At 35.1% G+C, this 21,747-nt stretch overlaps 1 pseudogene; it reads right to left on the bottom strand.

Moving 5' to 3' along the window:
- Nucleotides 1-14,626: 14,626 nt before the first annotated feature.
- Nucleotides 14,627-16,426, bottom strand: LOC120129258 (annotated as a pseudogene).
- Nucleotides 16,427-21,747: the final 5,321 nt, after the last annotated feature.

The following is a 21,747-nucleotide window of genomic DNA, read 5'->3' as shown; positions in this document are numbered from 1 at the left end:
TCGAGGGTAAAATTTCGGTATTCCAACAATTTGGGATCTTTTGTTTCCCATTCTCCTCGTAATTGATACACAACTAAAGATGAATCTCCATATATTTTGAGACATTTGATTTTTCTTTCTATAGCTGCTTTCAATCCCATGACACAAGCTTCGTATTCCGCCATGTTATTGGTGCAAAAGAACTCCAGTCTACTTGTAAAGGGATAATAAATATTTTCTGGAGAAATTAACACTGCCCCGATTCCTCGTCCCAAAGCATTGGATGCTCCGTCAAAGTAAAGCTTCCAAAATACAGATGCATCATTTGTCCTGACTTCTTCATTCATGGATGTGCACAACAAATCTTCATCGGGAAAATTAAAACTCAAAGGCTGATAATCATTTGATACACGACTGGCCAGAAAATCAGCTATGACACTTCCTTTTATCGCTTTTTGGTTGACATATACAATATCAAACTCATATAATAACATTTGCCATCTAGCAATTATGCCTGTCAAAGATGGTGATTCCATTAAGAATTTCAAAGGATCAAGTTTTGATATCAACCAAGTAGTATGGTATAACATATATTGTCTGAGTCTTCGAGTAGCCCACACCAAGGCACAACATAATTTTTGTATTGGTGGATATCGAATTTCACAATCAGTAAATTTCTTGCTCAGATAATAAATAGCTTTTTCTTTCCTTCCAGATTCATCATGCTGTCCCAATACACATCCCATTGAATTTTCAAAGACCGTCAAGTAGAGAATTAATGGTCTATCAGGCATTGGTGATACTAAAATTGGGGCATTGGATAAATATTTCTTAATAATATCCAAAGTTTCTTGACATTCTTCATTCCAGACTTCAGGATTGTTCTTTCAAAGTAATTTGAACACTGGATCACATTTGTCAGTTAATTGAGAAATAAACCGAGATATATAATTTAATCTTCCCAAAAAACCTCGAACTTCTTTTTTTGTATTGGGTGGTGGAAGATCTTGGATTGCTTTTACTTTATCTGGATCAATCTCAATTCCTTTTTTGCTGACCACAAATCCCAAAAGTTTCCCGGAAGTTACCCCAAAAGTGCATTTTGCGGGGTTGAGCTTTAATTGATACTTCCTCAATCTTTGGAAAAGCTTTCTCAGGTTTTGAATATGTTCTTCTTCATTTCGGGATTTGGCAATCATGTCATCCACGTATACTTCAATCTCTTTGTGCATCATGTCATGAAACAAAGTTACCATGGCTCTTTGATACGATGCCCCTGCATTTTTCAATCCAAATGGCATCACTTTATAACAGAATGTGCCCCACATGGTTACAAATGTTGTTTTTTCCATGTCTTCAGGATTCATTTTTATCTGATTATATCCTGAAAAACCATCCATAAATGAAAACCATGCGTACCCTGCAGTATTGTCCACCAATGTGTCTATGTGGGGTAATGGAAAGCTATCTTTCGGACTAGCTTTGTTGAGATCTCTGTAATCCACACACATTCGAACTTTCCCATTTTTCTTTGGTACGGGAACAATGTTGGCTACCCATTCTGGGTATTTAGATGCCTGTAGGAAACCTGCATTGATCTGTTTCATCACTTCTTCTTTGATTTGCAACAACATTTCTGGCCTCATTCGTCTGAGCTTTTGTTGGACCGGTTTATATTCTGAATTGATTGGAAGCTTGTGCATCACTATATCTGTGCTTAAACCAGGCATATCTTGATAAGACCAGGCAAAGATATCTTTGAACTCTTGAAGGAGATTTATCAATTCTTGTTTTATCTGGATTGTCAGAGTAGTACCAATTTTCACCTCTTTCATTTCTTCATCTGTTCCCAAATTCACAGTCTCAATCTCTTCTTTGTGGGGTAGAATTTGTTTGTCTTCTTTTTCTACTAATCTTAATAGTTCAGTAGGCACATCACATTCCAGTTCATCCTCACACCCATTGATTTCTTCCAGACATATGGGTTGCTCTAAATTTATCTCTTGATTAAATTTAGGAATAAACATGCTATTAACATGGTGACACCTGCAAATTTAAGTCGGACATATTTCCGAAAGAATATAGTAAATTTATGAAATAAATAAATGTAAAAACGTAAGAAAATGTAAATAATGATTGCTATCTGAAAGTTTTAAAGAAAACTTCTTATATTTAACCTAATTTCCTTTACAAGATAACAAAAAGTTTTCATACTTTTGAACTAAACATAAAGATTAGTTCTGAATATTACTCTGCGTTAATATTAAAAACTATAGGAAGATCTTCAGTAGTCCAATTGTTGAGTGTTTCTCCAGGAAAACATGGGCGAATCCTATCCAAGTATTTGCCAGTCTTGTTGTCATTCATGATCATGTTGATAAATAATCCATTCATAGCTTCTTCAACTATGTTTTGATCTTTCGTCAACTTTTTTTCTTTAAAGGCTTCAACAAGCTGCTGTTCTACATTAATTGTCCCCCCTGATCTGAATGTGGTCTTTAACTGTGGGAAAAACATGTGTTCCCAAAGGATTTCTTTCCCTTTCAACCTTGCCTTTCTGTCTTCACATCTTCTTTTCATCTCTTTGTTCTTTTGCTGAAAATTGGGCTTAAATCCAAGCCCAAAACGATCTTTCTTCATCTGTATATTTATAGGAACCGAAATCCCTTGAAGACTCTTTCCTAAACCTTTCCCAGATTTAGCTCCGATGCCTAAAGTTTGTCGTACCGTCATCTTGGTGCAATCAGATAATCTGGGATATGGAATTTTGCTTCCTTCTGCAATGAAGGTTGCATTGACAAATTCAAGAGCTCGGAAAGAGCATTCAAGTGCATCATCATTGGTTTCAATATATGGAACATCACTTGTTATAGACGCAATGATTTCTTCTTCAGCTCCTACGCATATTAGTTGTCCATCAACAACATATTTCAATTTATGATGTAATGAAGAAGGAACGGCTCGTGCTGAATGAATCCATGGCCTCCCTAATAAACAATTATATGTAGGGTGGATGTCCATCACCACAAAGTCAATATTGTACACGACTGGTCCAATTAACAACGGTATTTCCATTTTCCCGAGCACCTCTTTTTGAGTACCATCAAAGGCTCGCACTACATTCTGATAACTCTTCATATATGTGATTGATCCACAGGCATTCTTTGAAGTATGACTAGAGGCATCAAGTTGAGAGCGGATCCATTGTCAATCAATACTCCTGGCAACACATGACCATGACAATGTGTCGTGATATTCAAAGCTTTTACTGACCCCATTCCGCCTTCCGATATTTCATCATCCGTGAACGTTATGTAATTGTCAGTGGCTATATGTCCCACAATTCTGTCAAGTTTATTGAGGGATATATCTTCAGGGATAAATGTTTGATTGAGAATTTTCATCAAAGCATTTCTATGTGCTTCTGAATTCATCAATAGATCAAGAATAGAAATTCTCGCTTGTTGTTTGTGTAGTTGTTCAACCACACTATACTCACTATGTTTCAGGAATTTTAAAAATTCTTGAGCTTGTTTTTCTGTCACAGGCTCATTGAATGCTGAAGGGGATTCATCCTCAAATACCTTCTGAGGTATTACCATGGCTTTTCCTTTTGCTTTCACTTGTTCTGAAGCATTGGATGTTTCGGGAGAGTAGCATCTCCCACTTCTTGTAAAGAACCCGACTTCGCTCACTGCTTCAGACGTCGATGTTGTATCCAAACTCTGTATTTTCTCTTATGTTTTTCTAGAGAAACAAATCCTCCTACCATTGAAACATTGGTAGTATAATTCCAAGGTACCCTGCGGGTATCTTTGTATGGAAATGGTAGAGGAGTGGTGATAACTACTTTCGGCTTTATTGGTGAAGGAATCACCGTAAATGATTTCACATTAATGATCACAAGATCATTTATTCTTTGACTAGGTTTAGAATCCTCTGATGAGCAAACATCATCTTCTTTTTTCCCTGGTTCTTCTTCAAAGAATTCTATTTCTCTGTTGTTCATCAATTTTTGCACCAAATCCCTAAACTCAGGACATAGTTGAATTTTATGCCCCTTCTCTTGATGATATTCACAATAATTCTTGCCTTCATTCTGCTTTGGCCCGAATTGTCGTGGAATTATACCGGCTAAAGAGAGTTGTTGGAATATCCAAACAAAAGGGGATTTAATTTCAGAAATGTCAGCTTTTGCTTTCTTTCTGTTCTCTTCCTGAATTGCATTCACGTTTTTATCTCCATGATTTGACAATGGATGATTTGATGCAGATGGTGTATTGAATTCCAACTTTCCAGTGTTGATCAAATTTTGAACCACCCTTTGAATGCCAAACAGTTTTCAATAGAATGACCCGTAATTCCTTCATGGTAAACACAGTGTGCCTTTGTATCATACCAAGGAGGGAATGGTGGTTGCATGGGAACCAAAGGATAGGGCCGTATGACATCTGCTTTTAACAGCGAATCATAGATCTCCGCATATGGTACTGGTAAAGGTGTAAAAGATAAAATTTCATTTTCCTTTCGAGATCCTCTGGACTCTACTCGATTAGTGTTTGTTTCCTCTTTCTTAACCCTTGGCTGGGTTATTGTAACACTTTTCGATGAATCCTTGTTGTAAGAGTTTGCATTGTTAACTTCATTCTCTTTTTTTGGGTACATAGGTATTTTGGAACTAGACCCCTCATTTGATTCAATTTTGCCACTTTTCAAGACATTTTCAATGAGTTCTCCAGAAATGACCAAATCTGCAAAATTTCTGGTTGCATTCCCCCATTAAATGATTTAAATAAGGAGCTTTCAATGTATGGACAAATATTACTGTGGCCTCTTTTTCTGACAAAGGTGGTTGAACTTGGGCTGCTGTGTCACGCCATCTCTGGGCATACTGTCTGAACGTTTCGTTATTCTTTTTCTCCAAATTTTGGAGAGTCCATCTATCAGGGACCATGTCTGTTACATGGCGGTATTGCTCTAGGAATGCTTTAGCCAGATCTTTCCAAGATCTAATGTTGGCTTTGGTCAATTGAGTATACCATTTTAAGGCTGGTCCTGTCAAACTATCCTGAAAGCAGTGAATTAACAATTTCTCGTCCTTCACATATCCTGCCATTCTTCGACAAAACATAGTAATGTGGGATGAAGGGCATGTAGTACCGTCATATTTATCAAATTCGGGAGCTTTGAACTTGATGGGGAGGATTAAGTCTGGAACCAAACTCAACTCACTAGCGTCAAACCCATAGAATGATTCAGTTATTTCCACGGATTTCATTCGTTCTTCTAAGCTCTTGATCTGTCTGGTCAATTCTTTATTTACTTTTTGTTTCTCATTCAGCTCATTCAAATATGGGATTAGATGCTCAGCATTAAAATCCCCTATTTTCACATCTGATATAAGTGGATTTTTGCTTGAAGATGCAGGATCTTCTTGTCGATTTTCATGTGGTTTGGCTTCTTGAAATGCTGATGTACGAGCATTGATTTGTATAGGTGTAGTACCAGAGTGATAAATTGGTTCTGGTGGAAAACCTAGAGGATACATAGGTTCTTGGTCGAAAGATACAGGATTTTCATGCATTTTTCCAATGATAGCCTGTCTTTTAAACATGTCCTCTATTTTCTGCATCATGCTGTCTTGTGAATTTGCAATGTCTTCAATTTTTTCCAGCTTCATTCTCATTTCTGCTTGTTCTTTATTATGCTGTTCCTCAATACGCTGTATTTTATCCTCCATAATTCTCTTAGTAGCTTGTCTAGTACCGTAGTGATGTGTTATTTCTCTTTTGGCCATAATAACTGCGATTAAAAAATCTTTTGATATTATTTTTTCCAAATTTTAATTAATGAATTTTATCTTAATAATAAAAATTATACATAAAGAAAATCATGAAATGAATAATGAATGTATGCAAAATGCATGTATGCAAAAAGGTATTGATCCCAAAAAGTTAACTGTCATAGAACAACTTTCATCGGCATACAAAAGTTTCTTTATAATAGTTCATAACTACAGATAAGGCGTAGCTTTCCTATTAAGCTCTATAATTTCTTTCATTAACCATGACACCTTCTTTCCGAACTTAGAAAATGGATCAACGTGATGCTCAATTATTTTAGCTTCAAGAGCTAGTTCCCCAACATATCTAGCAACTTCGCTCATTTGTACCATGGCCTCGAACACCATATTACTTCTTTCTTCACTTCTTTCAACATAGAAATCAGTTGACTTTTGCCATTGTTCATTCGTTCCTTCAAGAGTTTGCTCTAACTCAGTGATTCTGACTTGACAATTGTGCAGAATTTTTTCAAGATCTCTAATGCGTCTTCGCAGTGAAGCACTTTCCTCATTACTTTCTTTGAGGTCATTAGGTCCTAGACGAACCTTTTCTTGAAATAATGATTCTTCAAGTTGCAAAATGTAAGCGTTAAACTCTGAGTTTTTGTTTCTAGACTGATTCAGATCTTCTTCAAGTTTTGTTCGTGCTTCTTGCGTTCTTTGATTAATCTTCTGGATTTGAACATTCTTGTTTCTGCATCTTTGCATCCAATTACTAGCCACTTCTTGTTCTATTTCAAGTTTGGTGTTGAAATTCTTTCTTTCCAGCTCCCATTTTTCTTTTTCAACATTGAATTCTTCAATCTTTTGGCCCCTGACTTCAAGTTCAGCAATCAGCTGGTTCATTTCAGATTCAAATCCCTGGAACATGATATTTTTCTCACCTTCAAATTTATCAAGGATGTCATTCTTCATTTCTTCTAAATCTTTGACTCGATCCCTTTCTCTTTGCATTTCATTCATGATCTCGCGGTGTTCAGCCTTGTGTTTTATAATTCGCTCTCTTCTGTCGACCTCAAAATCTTCCATTTTTTGCTTTCCTTTCTCAAGGCTTTTGAGTAGACGGCTATTCTTTCCTTTCAGATCTTCAACTCGACTTTTCTCGATGTTCAATTCTCTGGTCATCTATACCGTCGATTGGCTTGGTCCTGATGCTTTCCGGGATTTATATAACTCTTGGTAATTTTTCTTTAATGCTCTAAATTCACTATCAACTGTTTCTTTGTTTTCTCTCAACATTGCACATTGTGATGATTGTGATGAATGAAAGTCAATATCAACACCCAACATAGCTTTATCTCGTCTCATTTGCTCTAATTCTTTCGACCAGCCTTCTCTTTCTGCTTTAAACTCAGCTCTCAGGATTTCAATCTCTGATGGAACCACCTTAATGCGATCTTCCATAGAGATATCCTCTTTTTGATCTGGTAGAGGAATATTTTCATTTTTCCTGATAGATCTCCATTCCTCATAATCAGGAGTTAGCATTTCTTTTACTGCTTTAGCTCGGATACAAAAAGTTGTTTTCCAAGCTGTAACGGCTTCCATGATATTTCTTTTATAATTTTTGCTGTGGAATGCGAACTCAGATGACTGTAATCCAGCGGTGAGAGGTACAAATTGACGACCTTCATACTGTCTTATGACCAGAAGTGGTGCATATCCAATTCCTCCCCATAATCCGAACAACATTATCCAATTGTAATCTCCACATTTGTAAAAGAATTCCCTTTGGATTTGCCACGGGGCTCGCCAAACAATGTCATTGCTTTGCAGATTTCGAAAGGCATTAATCCACATATCTTTCTTAATTTCTTTCGGCCATTCCTGCTCCAGAAATTCTTTTAATGGTGAGTAATCCGTATTAAAGCGTCGGTATGAAACCTTTTCTGTTCTCCAGAAATGACTACGGATCCAAACATATAACAACTGGGTACACCCTGAGAATCGTCCACCTCCTAGCTTTCTACAAGCATTTAACGATCTGAAAGTCTCCGCTAGGATTGCAGAAGCAGGATTAATCTTTTTCGGTAGCTGTTCAAACAAATCTACCACTGCCGCTTCAACATATCCCAATACTTTTGGGAAGATGACCATATCATACATACCCAGAGCAAATAGATCGAATCGTACTTTAGTATCTGGATGATCTGAATAAGTTCTTTAATGTTGGTCCAAGCAATGCCTTCACTTTCGCCTTTTTGTTTTGTACGGGATGCCACCCATTCTTCTCGTACCCCGACAATCTTTGCTAATTTAACTCGAAAGGGTTGAGTTTTAATTGACTTTGAATAGATTCGATTCTCCAAAGACCCTTCGATATGTAACAAAGTTGTGTACTCTTCAATAGTAGGGACCAAGTCCTCTTTATTGAGAGTGAAGCAATTGTACCATGGATTCCAGAATTGAATTAGGGCTCTGAGTAATTCATCATCAACTTCGACAGAGAGCAAATATGGGATGTCTCCGTAAGTCTGATAAAACTGCAATTTTTTGTTTGAATCCCAACTTTCCCAAATATTTCGCAAATCTTGCATATCATTTCTTTTTAGCGAAACTGGAGCATAACTGGACAAGTCAGATACATAATCATCCTGCAGACTGTCTCCTTCATGTCTTTGTAAGTCCTCAGCCCACTGTCTTACTTCTGAGTTTAGAATTACTTGATTTGAACACTTTTTATCCATGGATGAAGGCTTTCCAATGAGACAATTAACACAAGGATCAATGCCTTTTATCCTGTATGATGCTATGCAAACAGAAAAGATAAAGAACACACACACACAAAAAATGAATTAGTTTACATAATAAAGAAATTTAATAATAACATTTACCTAAATATTATTATTTAAACATACTTTTTCATAATTTAAATAATTTAAATATACATGTAATTTAATCAGTAAAAAAATAAATTAACAGGAAAATTAGAATTCATTTCTCCTGTGTGTACACCTATTTTGGACAAAATTTCGGCATGACTTCAGATCGGAAGAGTTTCTAGGGTTTATTATATGTAAGGTTTCAGATCTAAGAATAAAGGTACCCGAATTGTCCTTGTTAGTGCCCCTTGGGTTGCTAACCCTCAATCCTAGTCCATCACAGACTAAAATGGATCGAGTTCAATTCGAGGGGATATATTTCTCTATGCCTGACACGGAGAATAAATTCTCACGAAGACATAGAGCATATGAACCCCGAAAGTTACTTGCTAGGTCTGACACGGAGAATAAATTCTCACGAAGACGTCGCTTTCACTCCCACTTAAAAAGGACAACTCAATTATAGAGCTTTATGTTATGCAATGCAAGTGTTGTGTGAGGAGAAATGTTCAACCTCTGACAGAAAAATAAATAATGAAATAAAATACTTGCAAATAAAAATGAAATATTAATAAGAAAATATATACATACTATGAAAATAATAAATAAATAAAAATTTTGAAAAGGAAAAATCATAAATTAAATATATAAATTTTAATTTATAATTAATAGAGACAATTTATAATTGATTTTAAAAGTTTGACCGGTCCCCAGCAGAGTCGCCAAGCTGTCGTAACCCGTTTTCGCCCGGGCACGAAATATTTATTTGGCGGAAAAATTGATGTGAATAAATGGTTTTTGAAAATAATTTGAGAGTCGCCATCGGCCTTTTGGGTCAGGTAGGTCGAATACCTAAAAATTATTTTTTAAAAGAGTTTTAAGAAAACATCAATTAAAAAATGAACTGATCTGCGTTTATAACCAAAAATTCGTTCTTTTTAATAATAAAAAGGGATTCGTGGTCGGTTACGTTTAGGGAATGATTAGCACCCCTACAACGCCCAAAATTGGTACTTTTTAATTATAAATTGTCTCTATTAAAAAATTTCAAAATATATTTAATTTATAATCCTATTATTTCAAAATTATATAAAATATATTTTATTTAAAAATATCGGAAAAGGACTTCTAGGTGCCTTAAGACAGTTCTTTTCTTTGATATTAATAAATATTAATTAAATAATATTTTTTATAATATTTAATTTTAAAATACTAGAATAGGACATCCAGTTGTATTAAGACTGCCCTTTTCTTCGATATTGAAAAATAAATATTTATTTAAAAAAAAATTTATTATTTATTATATATATTTATGACTTCATAATAAAAATATATAAACAAGTAAAATTAAAACAATTAGAACAATATATTTAAAAGCAGTAAAACATTTAAAATTAGTGACTAAATTATAGTAAAATTAAAATTAAAAACCTAATTCATAATTAATCAAAATTATAGGGATTAAACATGCTATTTTCTTATTTTATTAATTTAATGACTAAAATAAAACTATATAAAATTCGGATATTAGAATAAAATAAATTAAAACATACTATTCAGATTAAAATATTAATTATTAAAATTATAGGACTAAATCTGTTATTTATCCTAAATATATTATTTTAATAAAAAGGACTAAAATAAATAAAACTAAAATTTAAAGATCAAATTAAAAGGATTATAAATTCGATTTAGTGACTAAATTATAAGAGTTACAAGTTGGAATGGCTTCGGACGGGGTTTACCCTTTATGAAATTACAGAAATACCCTCCCCAAAACGACGTCGTTTGGGAGAGGGTATTAATACCCGAAACCGGCTGGCCCTACGGGCCAGCCTCTCATTTCTTCCTTTCTGTTCTCTCTCTAACAGAGAGAGACAAATTTCTCTCTGGCTTCTCTCTAGCTGAGGGAAGCCGGTCGTCGGCCGGCAGTCGTTTGCCGCCGCAATCTACGCCGCCGGCCACCGCATCCGGTGGCCGGAAAATTTTTTTTTACACCTAAACGTAGATCGGACCATCCTATTGATGGTTCCGATGATCGTTTTCTTTAAAACAATCCCTATCAGAGCAAATCTACAAAAATACCTTCGGTTTCGAAGGTTTCCGATGATGTATGAGGGCTTCGGTAAGTATTTCTCCGTCTTCTCCTTGCTTATTTTTGGGTTTTGGGTTTGCTGGTTGTTGTGAGTTGGTCACTATTTTTGTATCTTTGCTCTCGGGTTTTCTTTGTTTTTGCTGGTTATTGGTTGCTGTCTCTCCGTTCTTCCTCTTCTTTTTTCTTTGCAGGTTGGGTGATGGCTTTATAGCCATCACTGGTGCTCGTTTCGGACCGGTCCGAAGGGTAAAGTTCAGTGAGTCACCGGACTCCTAATGGTGACTCACCGTTGGGAAAGACGTGTGCGGCTACGGCCGGCCTTCTGGAGCCTTCGGTAGACGTGGTGGCAACAGCTGGTGGGAAAGAGTGTCGGCAGCGGTGATTGGAAACTGGGGCGGCGCCGCGTGGCCCTAGGGTAATGATACCCTAGGGTTTCATCTGGAACCTTTCTGTGGACCGTTGGATCAAAATCAGATCCAACTGTCATGAGGAGCTGACGGCTGCTGGTGATGATAGAAACCCTAAATTGGGTTTAGGGTTTAGCTGGGCCATTTAGTCGGGCCTAGTTGTAATCGGGCCAGAGTTGGGCCTTAGGTTGTATCTGTAATAAAATAATAATATTAACAATAATAATATTAATAACAAAACTAATAATAATAATAATAAAAATAAAAATAATAAATATAATAATAAAACCAAATGTAAAAAAAACTAGTGTCTTCAATAAGTAACAGAAATCTTCATCTTGTTTTAATTAAATCACTAGTTGTAATTTTTAACGATATACAGTGACATATTAGGTGTAACTTAACGGGAAACAAACAAACAATATTCACCAAATAAATGTCATATACAATGAATATAATCTTTATGTAACAGAAACATAATTGATTTATCTTGTCCTTCTAAGACAAAACCACCATGCCATTGTCACACCATATCAATTTGTCTACGTTTGAAAAGTAAATCTTTCAAAAATGACATTGTTAGTTTCTTCCAAATCGTTGCTTCTATGCTCAATGAAGGAGAAGAAGAGCTACATTATTGAAAACAACAAATCCTATAACGAAATCTATTAATTCTAACGTAAATAATTCCAACTGGAAGCTGAAATGAAACAGATCAAGATATTTAGTCAATGAGTCACCAAAATCCAACAAAACCTTTCAAAAACGACTTTATCAGTTTCTTCCAAATCGTTCCTTCTATGCTCAATGAAGGAGAAGAAGAGATACATTATTGAAAACAAGAAATCCTATCTCGAAATCGATTAATTGTAACGTAAATAATTCCAACTGGCAGCTGAAATGAAACGGGTCAAGATATTTAATCAATTAGTCACCTAAATCAGACAAAACCTGACAATCAAATATGGAGAAAAAAGGATGGAAAGTCTGATAGGAGGAGGAAAGGAACTTACGGCGAAAGGATTGACCTCTTCCTCGGAAAAAGGGTTGGTATCGACGTGACTCATTGAATGACGAAAAACGAAGCTCCAAACACTAGAAGAATGCGAAATGGAGACGCTGAGGAAGCGAAGATTTGGTGAAAAAAAATTAGTTCTGACGCGGAAACAAAGGAACGAAAAGATGGAATTGGAGAAAACAGAGAGAGAATAGCAACGGGTGGATGTAGTTAATTTCTGGTATGAGCGGTGTTTGTTCGTTTGGTTGTAGAGAAAATGCAGAAGGAGAGGCAAATACAAGAGCGAAACACTTTCGCGGGCTGCGGACGGGATTTGAGTACCTCTCTCTAGTCATTAAAAAAATGTACTTTTACATTCATTTTCAATTTAGAGTATTATAGATCTTTTGGAGAAAAAAAATAATATGACATGTCAACATTTCTAAATGAAAGTTAACGACCTTGACCATAATGAAAGAAATTAAAGTTCGTGAGTTAAATTTTATAATATTAAAATAAAATTGATATAATGTATAAAGATTACGAATTAGACATTTTAAAATTAAGATTCAATTAATATAATAGGTAAATATTAAATATTAAATTTATTATTTATACTAATTCTAAGAAGCAACATGTCATCTTCTCATATGAAGTTAACAACAGGTGAATAGAAAATAAATTTACTAGTAGGATGACCAGTTTGTAATATTGTAGAATTGAGTGTTCAAAAAAGAAACGTACTCATAGTTAAAAATTACTACTACCAGTCCACGTCAATTAAATCCGACTTTAAATTTAGATTAAACCATTAAGAACGCACAAAAAAGCGAAGCCCAGATCCCTAATTTTAGTGGCAGTGAAATCCGAAGATCATCCGTCAGCTCAATGGCGAAACTGGAAGAATTAGATGAATCGAAATCGAAGATGAATAAGCAACAGAAAAGAAATCATGGTTCAACGAAGTTTTTCGTAATGGTGGACTTCCTTTTCCTCCTCGTCTTCTTCGGTTTCCTCGCTTTCATTCTCTTTAAGATACTGCATTTCTTCTGATTTTTCTTCCAGTTTCTGCCAATCAGGTCACTCTTTCCTTCCTTTTATTGAATACCCATTTCCTCATTTCAATTTAGAAAACGTATCGTAGTTTCTCTTTTCGTGGTCTTTGCCTGCACATTTAATTTTTCAGAAATTGCTTTGTTCCGGAGATTGTGTTCTTAGGTATTCTGAATCAATTGCTAATATTATGTTATCTTCATTAATTATCCCCGGTTAGATTCAATTCTTCATTCAATTATGGTTAATTTAATCATATTGATGGCGTTGTTGTTATTGATGATGACGATAATGATGATGAGTCGATGTGATTATCTGATTAAATGCACTTTTATTTATATATATACAAATGCAACACACAATTTTCAAATCATCCCTAAACTTTAAGATAACCAAATAAACATTTATTTTAGTTGTACAAGTTTTTCAAGAAATAGTACATGCTAAAGGAACATGACTCGTATATTCTTTTGTTTTTCTTCATGATGTTCCCTTTTAATCATATTTCTTTTTGCTGCATGGAGGGTCTGATAGTTTCTTTTGATTTGGGTTTGGTCGCCCTTCCCTCCCAAATGAATGTTTTAGGGCTATAATTATTTTGGTATGCCCAGTTAATGGATGAAGGGTGAGTAGTAGAGCACATAGCACACTTGTAGGCAGTGGTGGATCCACCCTTAGCCTAGGTGGGGACTTGTTGACTCTAAAATTCGAATTTTCTTCAGTTCCTTGTTTATTTTATTGATTGTGCACACCCTGAAATTTTATGTGTACATCTCATATAAAGAGTGAACCCCTCCTCAAACTTTTGGTCTAATAGTATTTTATGTCTTTATCTGTTTAAATTTAAATAAAATTATACTTTTGTCCCCTCCAATTTTTAAATTAAATATGTAATAAGTTTCTATTATTTTGAATTTAAATATTTTATCCCTCCGAATATTTGATCCTAGTTCTGTTCCCGATTATTAATGCATGTGTCCATCCGCCAGTTCTTGTAGGGAATGTTTGAGTTGCTTCTCTTTCAGTGATGGTGGCCATTTCAAATGACCAAAATCATTTTGGACCCTTCTCCAAATTTATCATCCGTTTCTTATTTGTGGATGAAATATGGCAAAGCTATTTGACTTCATGAGCTTATTATCCATGAATATTAATGATGAAAAAAAATATAAATATACTTTATTGTATAAATATTGGTAAATCAGATCTGTATAATTTATAGATCAAAATTTAAAACTTATTTTTGAATTTTAATATGTTTGTTGTGTGAGTATTAATTTTTTACTTAAGTAAAATTATTTATTGAATATTGGAGACTAAATCAATTACTTTTTGAATATGTTCTGAGATTAATATAGAAAAAAAACTCAATGACCAAGTTGAAAAGGCTATAAAATTCAAGGACTAAAAGTTGCTTTATACCTAAACACAAAATCTATTGGTTTGGCCTTTCCTCGGAAAATCTAGGAAGTTGTATGAGCGAGTTCACTCGAGTAACACCTTCCAAACCTGACCAATTTTGATCTTCACCTGAAACCCTATTCCCATTCCCTTACAACTCCTCAGGACATAGTCTTCCAGTTCCGAAACTCTCGCTTTCTTCCGATGATTTAACCGTACAATTCCTCTGCAAAGAAAGCTCCGAATTGTTTCCACCATCATCGGATTCACCTGCATTACCGGAGTGATAACTCTGAAGGGTTGCAGAAGAATAGCCTTGTTCCTCGAAATCGGATTCCGAGTCCATTTTCCCGTCCAAAAATAAGCAAATGCTGCACAATCATCCATCTTTGAAGTAGGGTATTTCAGTTTCCATTCCCGAGCAGCTGAGTCTACCAAGATCCTGGCAGCAAACGATCGGGACGGAGCCAATGATACAATCTCAACTACTTCGTTGTTCAACACACCCCATACATGTGATAACAATTTAAATGCAAAGGGAAAGTTTCCAGTTAACACATAAAATCATAAGCAATGCAGGTAAACTCGGTGTTCAGCGATTCGGAGGTGAAAAAAATTACCCCATCCGAAGCTAAGACGATAAATTGATCTCTCTCCGTAAGTATGCGATGGGAAAATTCGGGCATGGAGATGACGCCATATTCCTTCAGACAGAAATCTCCAAAAGCTCAAGCAATTGCTAGCCCTGGTGCATCATCAAATGGCAACCATACTCGACATACTTCAGGTTCTTCTTGCAATGCAAACACCCTTCCTTTGCACTTTTTAATCCTCTCAGCTTCCCCTGTCGCATAATTTCAATGTTATTTACATCCCATTCAAGCATTCCAACAAGAGAAAAGAAAATGGTATGGGAGGTTGTACTTGGTAAATCAGGCTTGAGATCAACTGTCAATTGGACCGTCACGATCAAATCGTTGCTGTCTTTTGATCCCATTACTGCTCGAGAATCCCCGACGTATCCCATGAAAAGATTGGAGCCCTGAAGTAGTATAAATCAACCCAAATGAGTTATAGATGAACACAAAAACCGACTGAAAGATGAAAAGATGCAAGCAGGGCTTGTGTTCATTAACCTGTTTCACTATACTGACTACAGTGCTACCACTGCAGAAGCAGTCCAAATTAGAATGGGACCTTAGCTCTTTATCCATGACCTTGTATGACTTCATGAATGCTTCCCTCCATAAAGATGTTAACCTCTCCTCGGCCGAGACATCCTTCTCCGAATCCCCACCGTCCACTTTCTTCTTCGAACTCCCTTTGAAACATGTCTGTCCTGTCCCATTCTGCCTTGACTGACAAGAATGCAAGGAGGACAGCAACTTAAGGGGAAGGGCGTCTCTCACTTTGCGAGCAATGAGATGACCGTATGGACCGTGGCCGTCAAATACACCACAAAAAGTCGCATCTTCCGGCATGAAATCCTATAGGAAAATTTCGAGTTCATCACAGTTCACCTGAAAACATAAATGAATACCAGAACCGAAGCAACATCTAAAAACTTACTTCCCATACAATAATGGCATACTGGTTTATTCCCTAGCGACCTTGCTGAGCGAATATGCAGGAACTGCTACTCTTTCCATTTGTGAAAATCCTGTTGGGGGCCGAGGGTAAATGCTGCAATCCGATAACATGATCCGAGAACGTTCTCGTAGTTCTCTTTGACTTGCAACATCCGACATCAAAACACGTAGGAAAATCCACTTCCCCGTGGCTCCTGGTGTTGCAATTACTCCGGCTACTTGTGGAGACACAACCCCCATTTCGTCAACTCCGAAAGATAATAAATAGACGAAGTTAAAAAGGACCAAACACTATAACACCAAAGATTCCTCCATACGTCAGACCACACATGCCAATTTACACCTCAATGTAATAAAACTGGGAATCTTTTAACACTTGGTCATACGAAATCCACTGATGGTTGACAAAACCAGCTGAAAAAAAAAACAATGTATTACTTATTGATTTGTTTTTTATTACATAGTTTCATTTAGGGGTTTCATGTAAGAAAATGTAGAAAATTGAACAAAAATGCATATACACTATCTTTCCAAGTGACATCAGAATAGAATATACTTAAAAGTCTGTCCTGATAAATTATCTTTCCAACTGAAGGAGAAGATGAACATATAATAAACCAGGAAACAAGAACTAAGCTTTAGCTTGTTTGCTCAGAAACAAAGCTCAAAAGAGAGATCAATGGGAAATTTACACATCAGATCCAAATATATTGCATCAATGGAAAGTTTACATAAACAAGACCAAAAAGAACTAAGCTTAATGAAGTTTGAACTAAAGTTGGAAACTTTGGGGAGGAAAAAGAAGAAGAATCTGGTTTTAGTTTTATCAGACAAAAACAAAGCATGCGATTTTTGACAGAGAAAAGGGAAAGAAACAGTGAATTGGGGGAAACAAAACAGAATAGAGATCAAATTAAAATAAAAAATAGAAGGAACAAAACCCAAATTCACTATGTTGTTAAATAAAAAAAAAGAAATAATGTAAAGATTAAGCAGAGTTGAAAGTTTTTGGAAGAGGGGAAAAGGAACATCCAACAAAAGGTAGAAGCTTTGGTGTTTGCATGGTTAATGGTGTAGTTTATAGATAAAGAAAGAATTAGCTTAGCTGACAGAAGAAATATGGTGAATGAGAAGTGATTGAGATTATCATTGAGCACAGGAATAAAAAACCCAGAATCAAAGAAAAGAACCTGTGTCTGTGTGTTGTTTGCAGAATTTTAGGCCTTGTAGAAGAAGCAGAAGCAAAATGCACCAGACTTGAGAAAACCAGAGAGAGAGAGAGAGATAATAATTTACAAGGCCAGCAGTAGGGGAGATGGGTGCATTCATTAATGGCAAAAGAATACCATAACATTGTAATTATAATCACTAACCATGTCCTTTTTCTAATTTGTATTTCTATATTTTTTAGGATAAAGTATAGTAATGATCATTGAACTTTTTTGATATTTGCATTTAGGTCCTTCAACTTTTAAAATTTGCAATACAATCCTCCAACATTTAGTTCATTTGCAATATAGTCCCCGACGTAACCGACCTTTTGACACCGTTACACTGCCATTAGAAGAAGATGACATGGCAGTCTTCCAACATTTAGTTTGTTTGCAATATGGTCACTGAACTTTTCAGGCGCTTGTATTTAGGTTCCCCAACTTTTAAACTTGTAACACAATCCTCAATTTTATTCTAAACCCCAAACTTCAAAATAATTCAATTATATTTTAAACCCTAAATTCTAAAATACTTCAATTTAGTATTTAGAATGTAATTGAAGTATTTTGGAATTTGGGGTTTAGAATGTAATTGAAGTGTTTTGGAATTTTGAACATGAATTTGCTATTTGATAATGTTTAATTCAATATAAAATTGAGCTTTGTTGCATGCACATCCAACGGCTGTTGCACTTTGAACTTGAAAAGTGCACCTATCACGTTTATTGCATAAATCGTTGAAGTAAAAGTAACAAGGCCAATTTGTCTTGTTCGCAGCTACCGCACTTTGGTATGAAAATCCAGTACGTTTTGATGGAACTTGAGCATGCACATCCAACGACTGTGAAAATAGTAAAGAGTTTTAGTTTATAGGACTACAACATACAACCAAACAATAACTAAAATAAACCAAGAATATAAATTAATAACTCATTCGAAAGGAGGACTTAATAAATAAAGGGAAAGAGGTTCGGTCAAAGTCATTACAAAAGCTAAGGCGTCAAGTGGGTTGTTAATATAGACATTAGATGCCAAATACAACATTACTAGTTGCGAATGCATTAATGGCCTACCCTTTTAACATATAATTGCTTCTAATGGTCCATGTTTAATGTTCCTCAATAACCAAACATGATGAGAATCTAAAGCAGATAGCGAAACTAAAATCGTAGGACCCCATAATTCCTGTAAATTCATGGCTTGTCAGCAATAAAAGACATTGTAAAACATAGAGGATATTGCAACAAACATATATATTCCAGAAATGAAGATGCAAATGTGCAATGATCGGGCAGCATATCAAGTAGTTGTTCTAAATATACTACCATGTCATGATGCCTTTCGAGTTGCGTGCATGCATAATTGTCTTCTAAAGCCTGTAAAATTTCAAAACATGTAAAAAAAATCAAGTTCTTTCACGATATATCAATCCCATAATCAACATGAACTTATTAAAAAAGAATACGAGTTCACAAGACGTCAAAAACCAAAGGTCGAATCAATACAATTCCAAGCAAACTAGTACCAGTAATCTCTTGGATTGAGCCTGACGATTTCACTATATCGATACTCACAACCAATCCTTGATTTAAAGAAAAACCAAACAAGAATGCCAAAAAAATTTAGCCTAAGACGCTCTTTCACTTCTATTCTGATGGACTAAATATCTTTCATAAGGAGTACTAAAAGCTTTGATTAAGAAGAAAGAAAGAAAATTAGATGGTTTTGGTTCAAAATTAACACTGAATATCCAGATCCTTGACATGCAGTTCCATAAACATAAAAATTTCAACAAAAAAACACAATTCTTCCTCCATTTTTCTTTGTAAAAAAAAAGTTGAAAGACAGAGCACTGCTTTGGTTTACAATTTTACATGGTAGAAAATTGAAGAACAAAAACCAAACGAGAGTGCAAGTGAGTGAAAGAGACAAAGAGCTGAAGACATTGTTTGGAATTTTATTATATTTGGTCATCTATTGGAAAATCTTTAACCACAAGGATTAAACGAAGAAATTATTATAAGTCATTTATACAAAATAATTCCAGTTTTGTTGGTGACTTTCAATAATGATACTTAGTTCATCTTAGTAGTATTTATCAACTCTGCATTTCTAACCCCATTTTTTCTCACAAGCATTTTATCGAACATATATGCTTTACCCGAGATGACATGTATCTATCATTACACCTTGAATCGTTGATGGTCCCGATAGTCCCTTGGTATGGTCTTATCTAAATGGACCCTTATTCAAGTCAACACCTCCACATAATTCAAAGTTAGATTAGAATTTTCCATGCATCCCCGACTGAAAAGTTGCACAGGAAATGAGAAGAGAGAAGCGAAAAAGGAAATTTGAGATCGAAAAGGAATTTGGGGTTTAAAATGAAATTGAGAAATATGTTGTAAGTTTTAAAAGTTGGGGGGGACCTAAATGCAAGCGCCTGAAAAGTTCAGTGACCATATTACAAACGGACTAAATGTTGAAGGACTACCCACATCATCTTCTTCTAATGGCAGTGTAACGACGTCAAACGGCCGATTATGACAGTGACCATATTGCAAACGGACTAAATATTGGAGGGTTGAATTGCAAGTTTTAAAAGTTAGGGGACCTAAATGCAAGTTTCAAAAAAGTTTAATGACCATTACTATACTTTACCCTTAATTTATAACTATATTTGTCAAATATTACATATTTGGTATCTGAATTTACCAAATAAATGTAAAATATTTGAAAGTACAGAGTTGATTTCATATTTCAATTTATTATCATTTAAAATTAATTAATTATTAGTCTAAGTTATTTAATAGGGTAAAGTATAGTAATGGTCATTAAACTTTTTTAAAACTTGCATTTAGGTCCTTTAACTTTTAAAACTTACAATACAATCCTCTAACATTTATTCCGTTTGCAATATGGTCCCTGTCGTAACCGGCCGTTTGACGTCGTTATACTACCGTTAGAAGAAGATGACGTGGTAGTCCTCCAACATTTAGTCCGTTTGCAATATGATCACTGAACTTTTCAGACGCTTGCATTTAGGTCCCCCAATTTTTAAAACTTACAACACATTTCTTAATTTTATTTTAAACCCCAAATTTATTTTCGATCTCAAATTTCCTTTTTCGCTTCTTTATTCTCATTTCCAGTGCAACTTTTCAATCAGGGATGCATGGGAAATTCTAATCTAACTTTGAATTATGTGGAGGTGTTGACTTGAATAAGGGTCAATTGAGAGAAGACCCGACCAAGGGACTATCGGGACCATCAAAGATTCAAGGTGTAATGTTAGATACAGATCATCTCGGGTGAAGCATAGATGTTCGATGAACTGCTTGTGAGAAAAAATGGGTTTAGAAATGCAGAGTTGACAAATACTACTAAGATGAACTAAGTATCATTGTTGAAAGTCGCCAACAAAGCTGAAATTATTATGTATAAATGAAATATAATAATTTCTTCATTTAATCCTTTTGGTTAAATATTTTCCAACGTATGACCAAATATAATAAATTGTCAAACAGCGCCTTCACCTCTCTGTCTCTTTCACTCACATGCACTCTCGTTTGGTTTTTGTTCTTCAGTTTTCTGCCATGTAAAATTGTAAACCAAATCAATGCTCTGTCTTTCAGTTTTTTTACAAAGAAAAATGAAGGAAAAATTGTGTGTTTTTGTTGAAATTTTTATGTTTATGGAACTGCATGTCAAGGATCTGGATATTCATTATTAGTTTTGAACCAAAACCATCTAATTTTCTTTCTTTCTTCTTAATCAAAACTTTTAGTACTCCTTATGAAAGATATTTAGTCCATCAGAATAGAAGTGAAAGAGGGTCCTAGGCTAATTTTTTTGACCTTCTTGTTTGGTTTTTCTTTAAATCAAGGAATTCGTTGTGAGTATCGATATAGTGAAATTTTCAGGTTCAATCCAAGAGATTGATGGTACTAGTTTGCTTAGAATTTTATTGATTCGACCTGTGGTTTTTGGCGTCCTGTGAGCTCGTATTCTTTTTTAATAAGTTCATGTTGATTATGGGACTGATATATCGTGAACGAACTTGATTTTTTTACATGTTTTGGAAATTTTACAGTTGATTCTGTATTGAATTATAGCTTTAGAAGACAATTATGCATGCACTCAACTCGAAAGGCATCATGAAAGGGTAGTATATTTGGAGCAACTACTTGATATGTTGCCCAATCATTGCACATTTTCACCTTCATTTATGGAATATATATGTTTGTTGCATTGTCCTTTATGTTTTACGATGTCTTTTATTGCCGACATGCCATGAATTTACAAGAATTATGGGGTCCTATGATTTTATTTTCGCTATCTGCTTTAGATT

Source organism: Hibiscus syriacus, unplaced genomic scaffold, assembly GCF_006381635.1.
Source record: "Hibiscus syriacus cultivar Baekdansim isolate YM2019G1 unplaced genomic scaffold, ASM638163v2 tig00110483_pilon, whole genome shotgun sequence".
NCBI classification, from domain to species: domain Eukaryota; kingdom Viridiplantae; phylum Streptophyta; class Magnoliopsida; order Malvales; family Malvaceae; genus Hibiscus; species Hibiscus syriacus.
The sequence above is the reverse complement of the archived record's forward strand: the minus strand, read 5'-3'. Positions and strand labels throughout refer to the sequence as shown.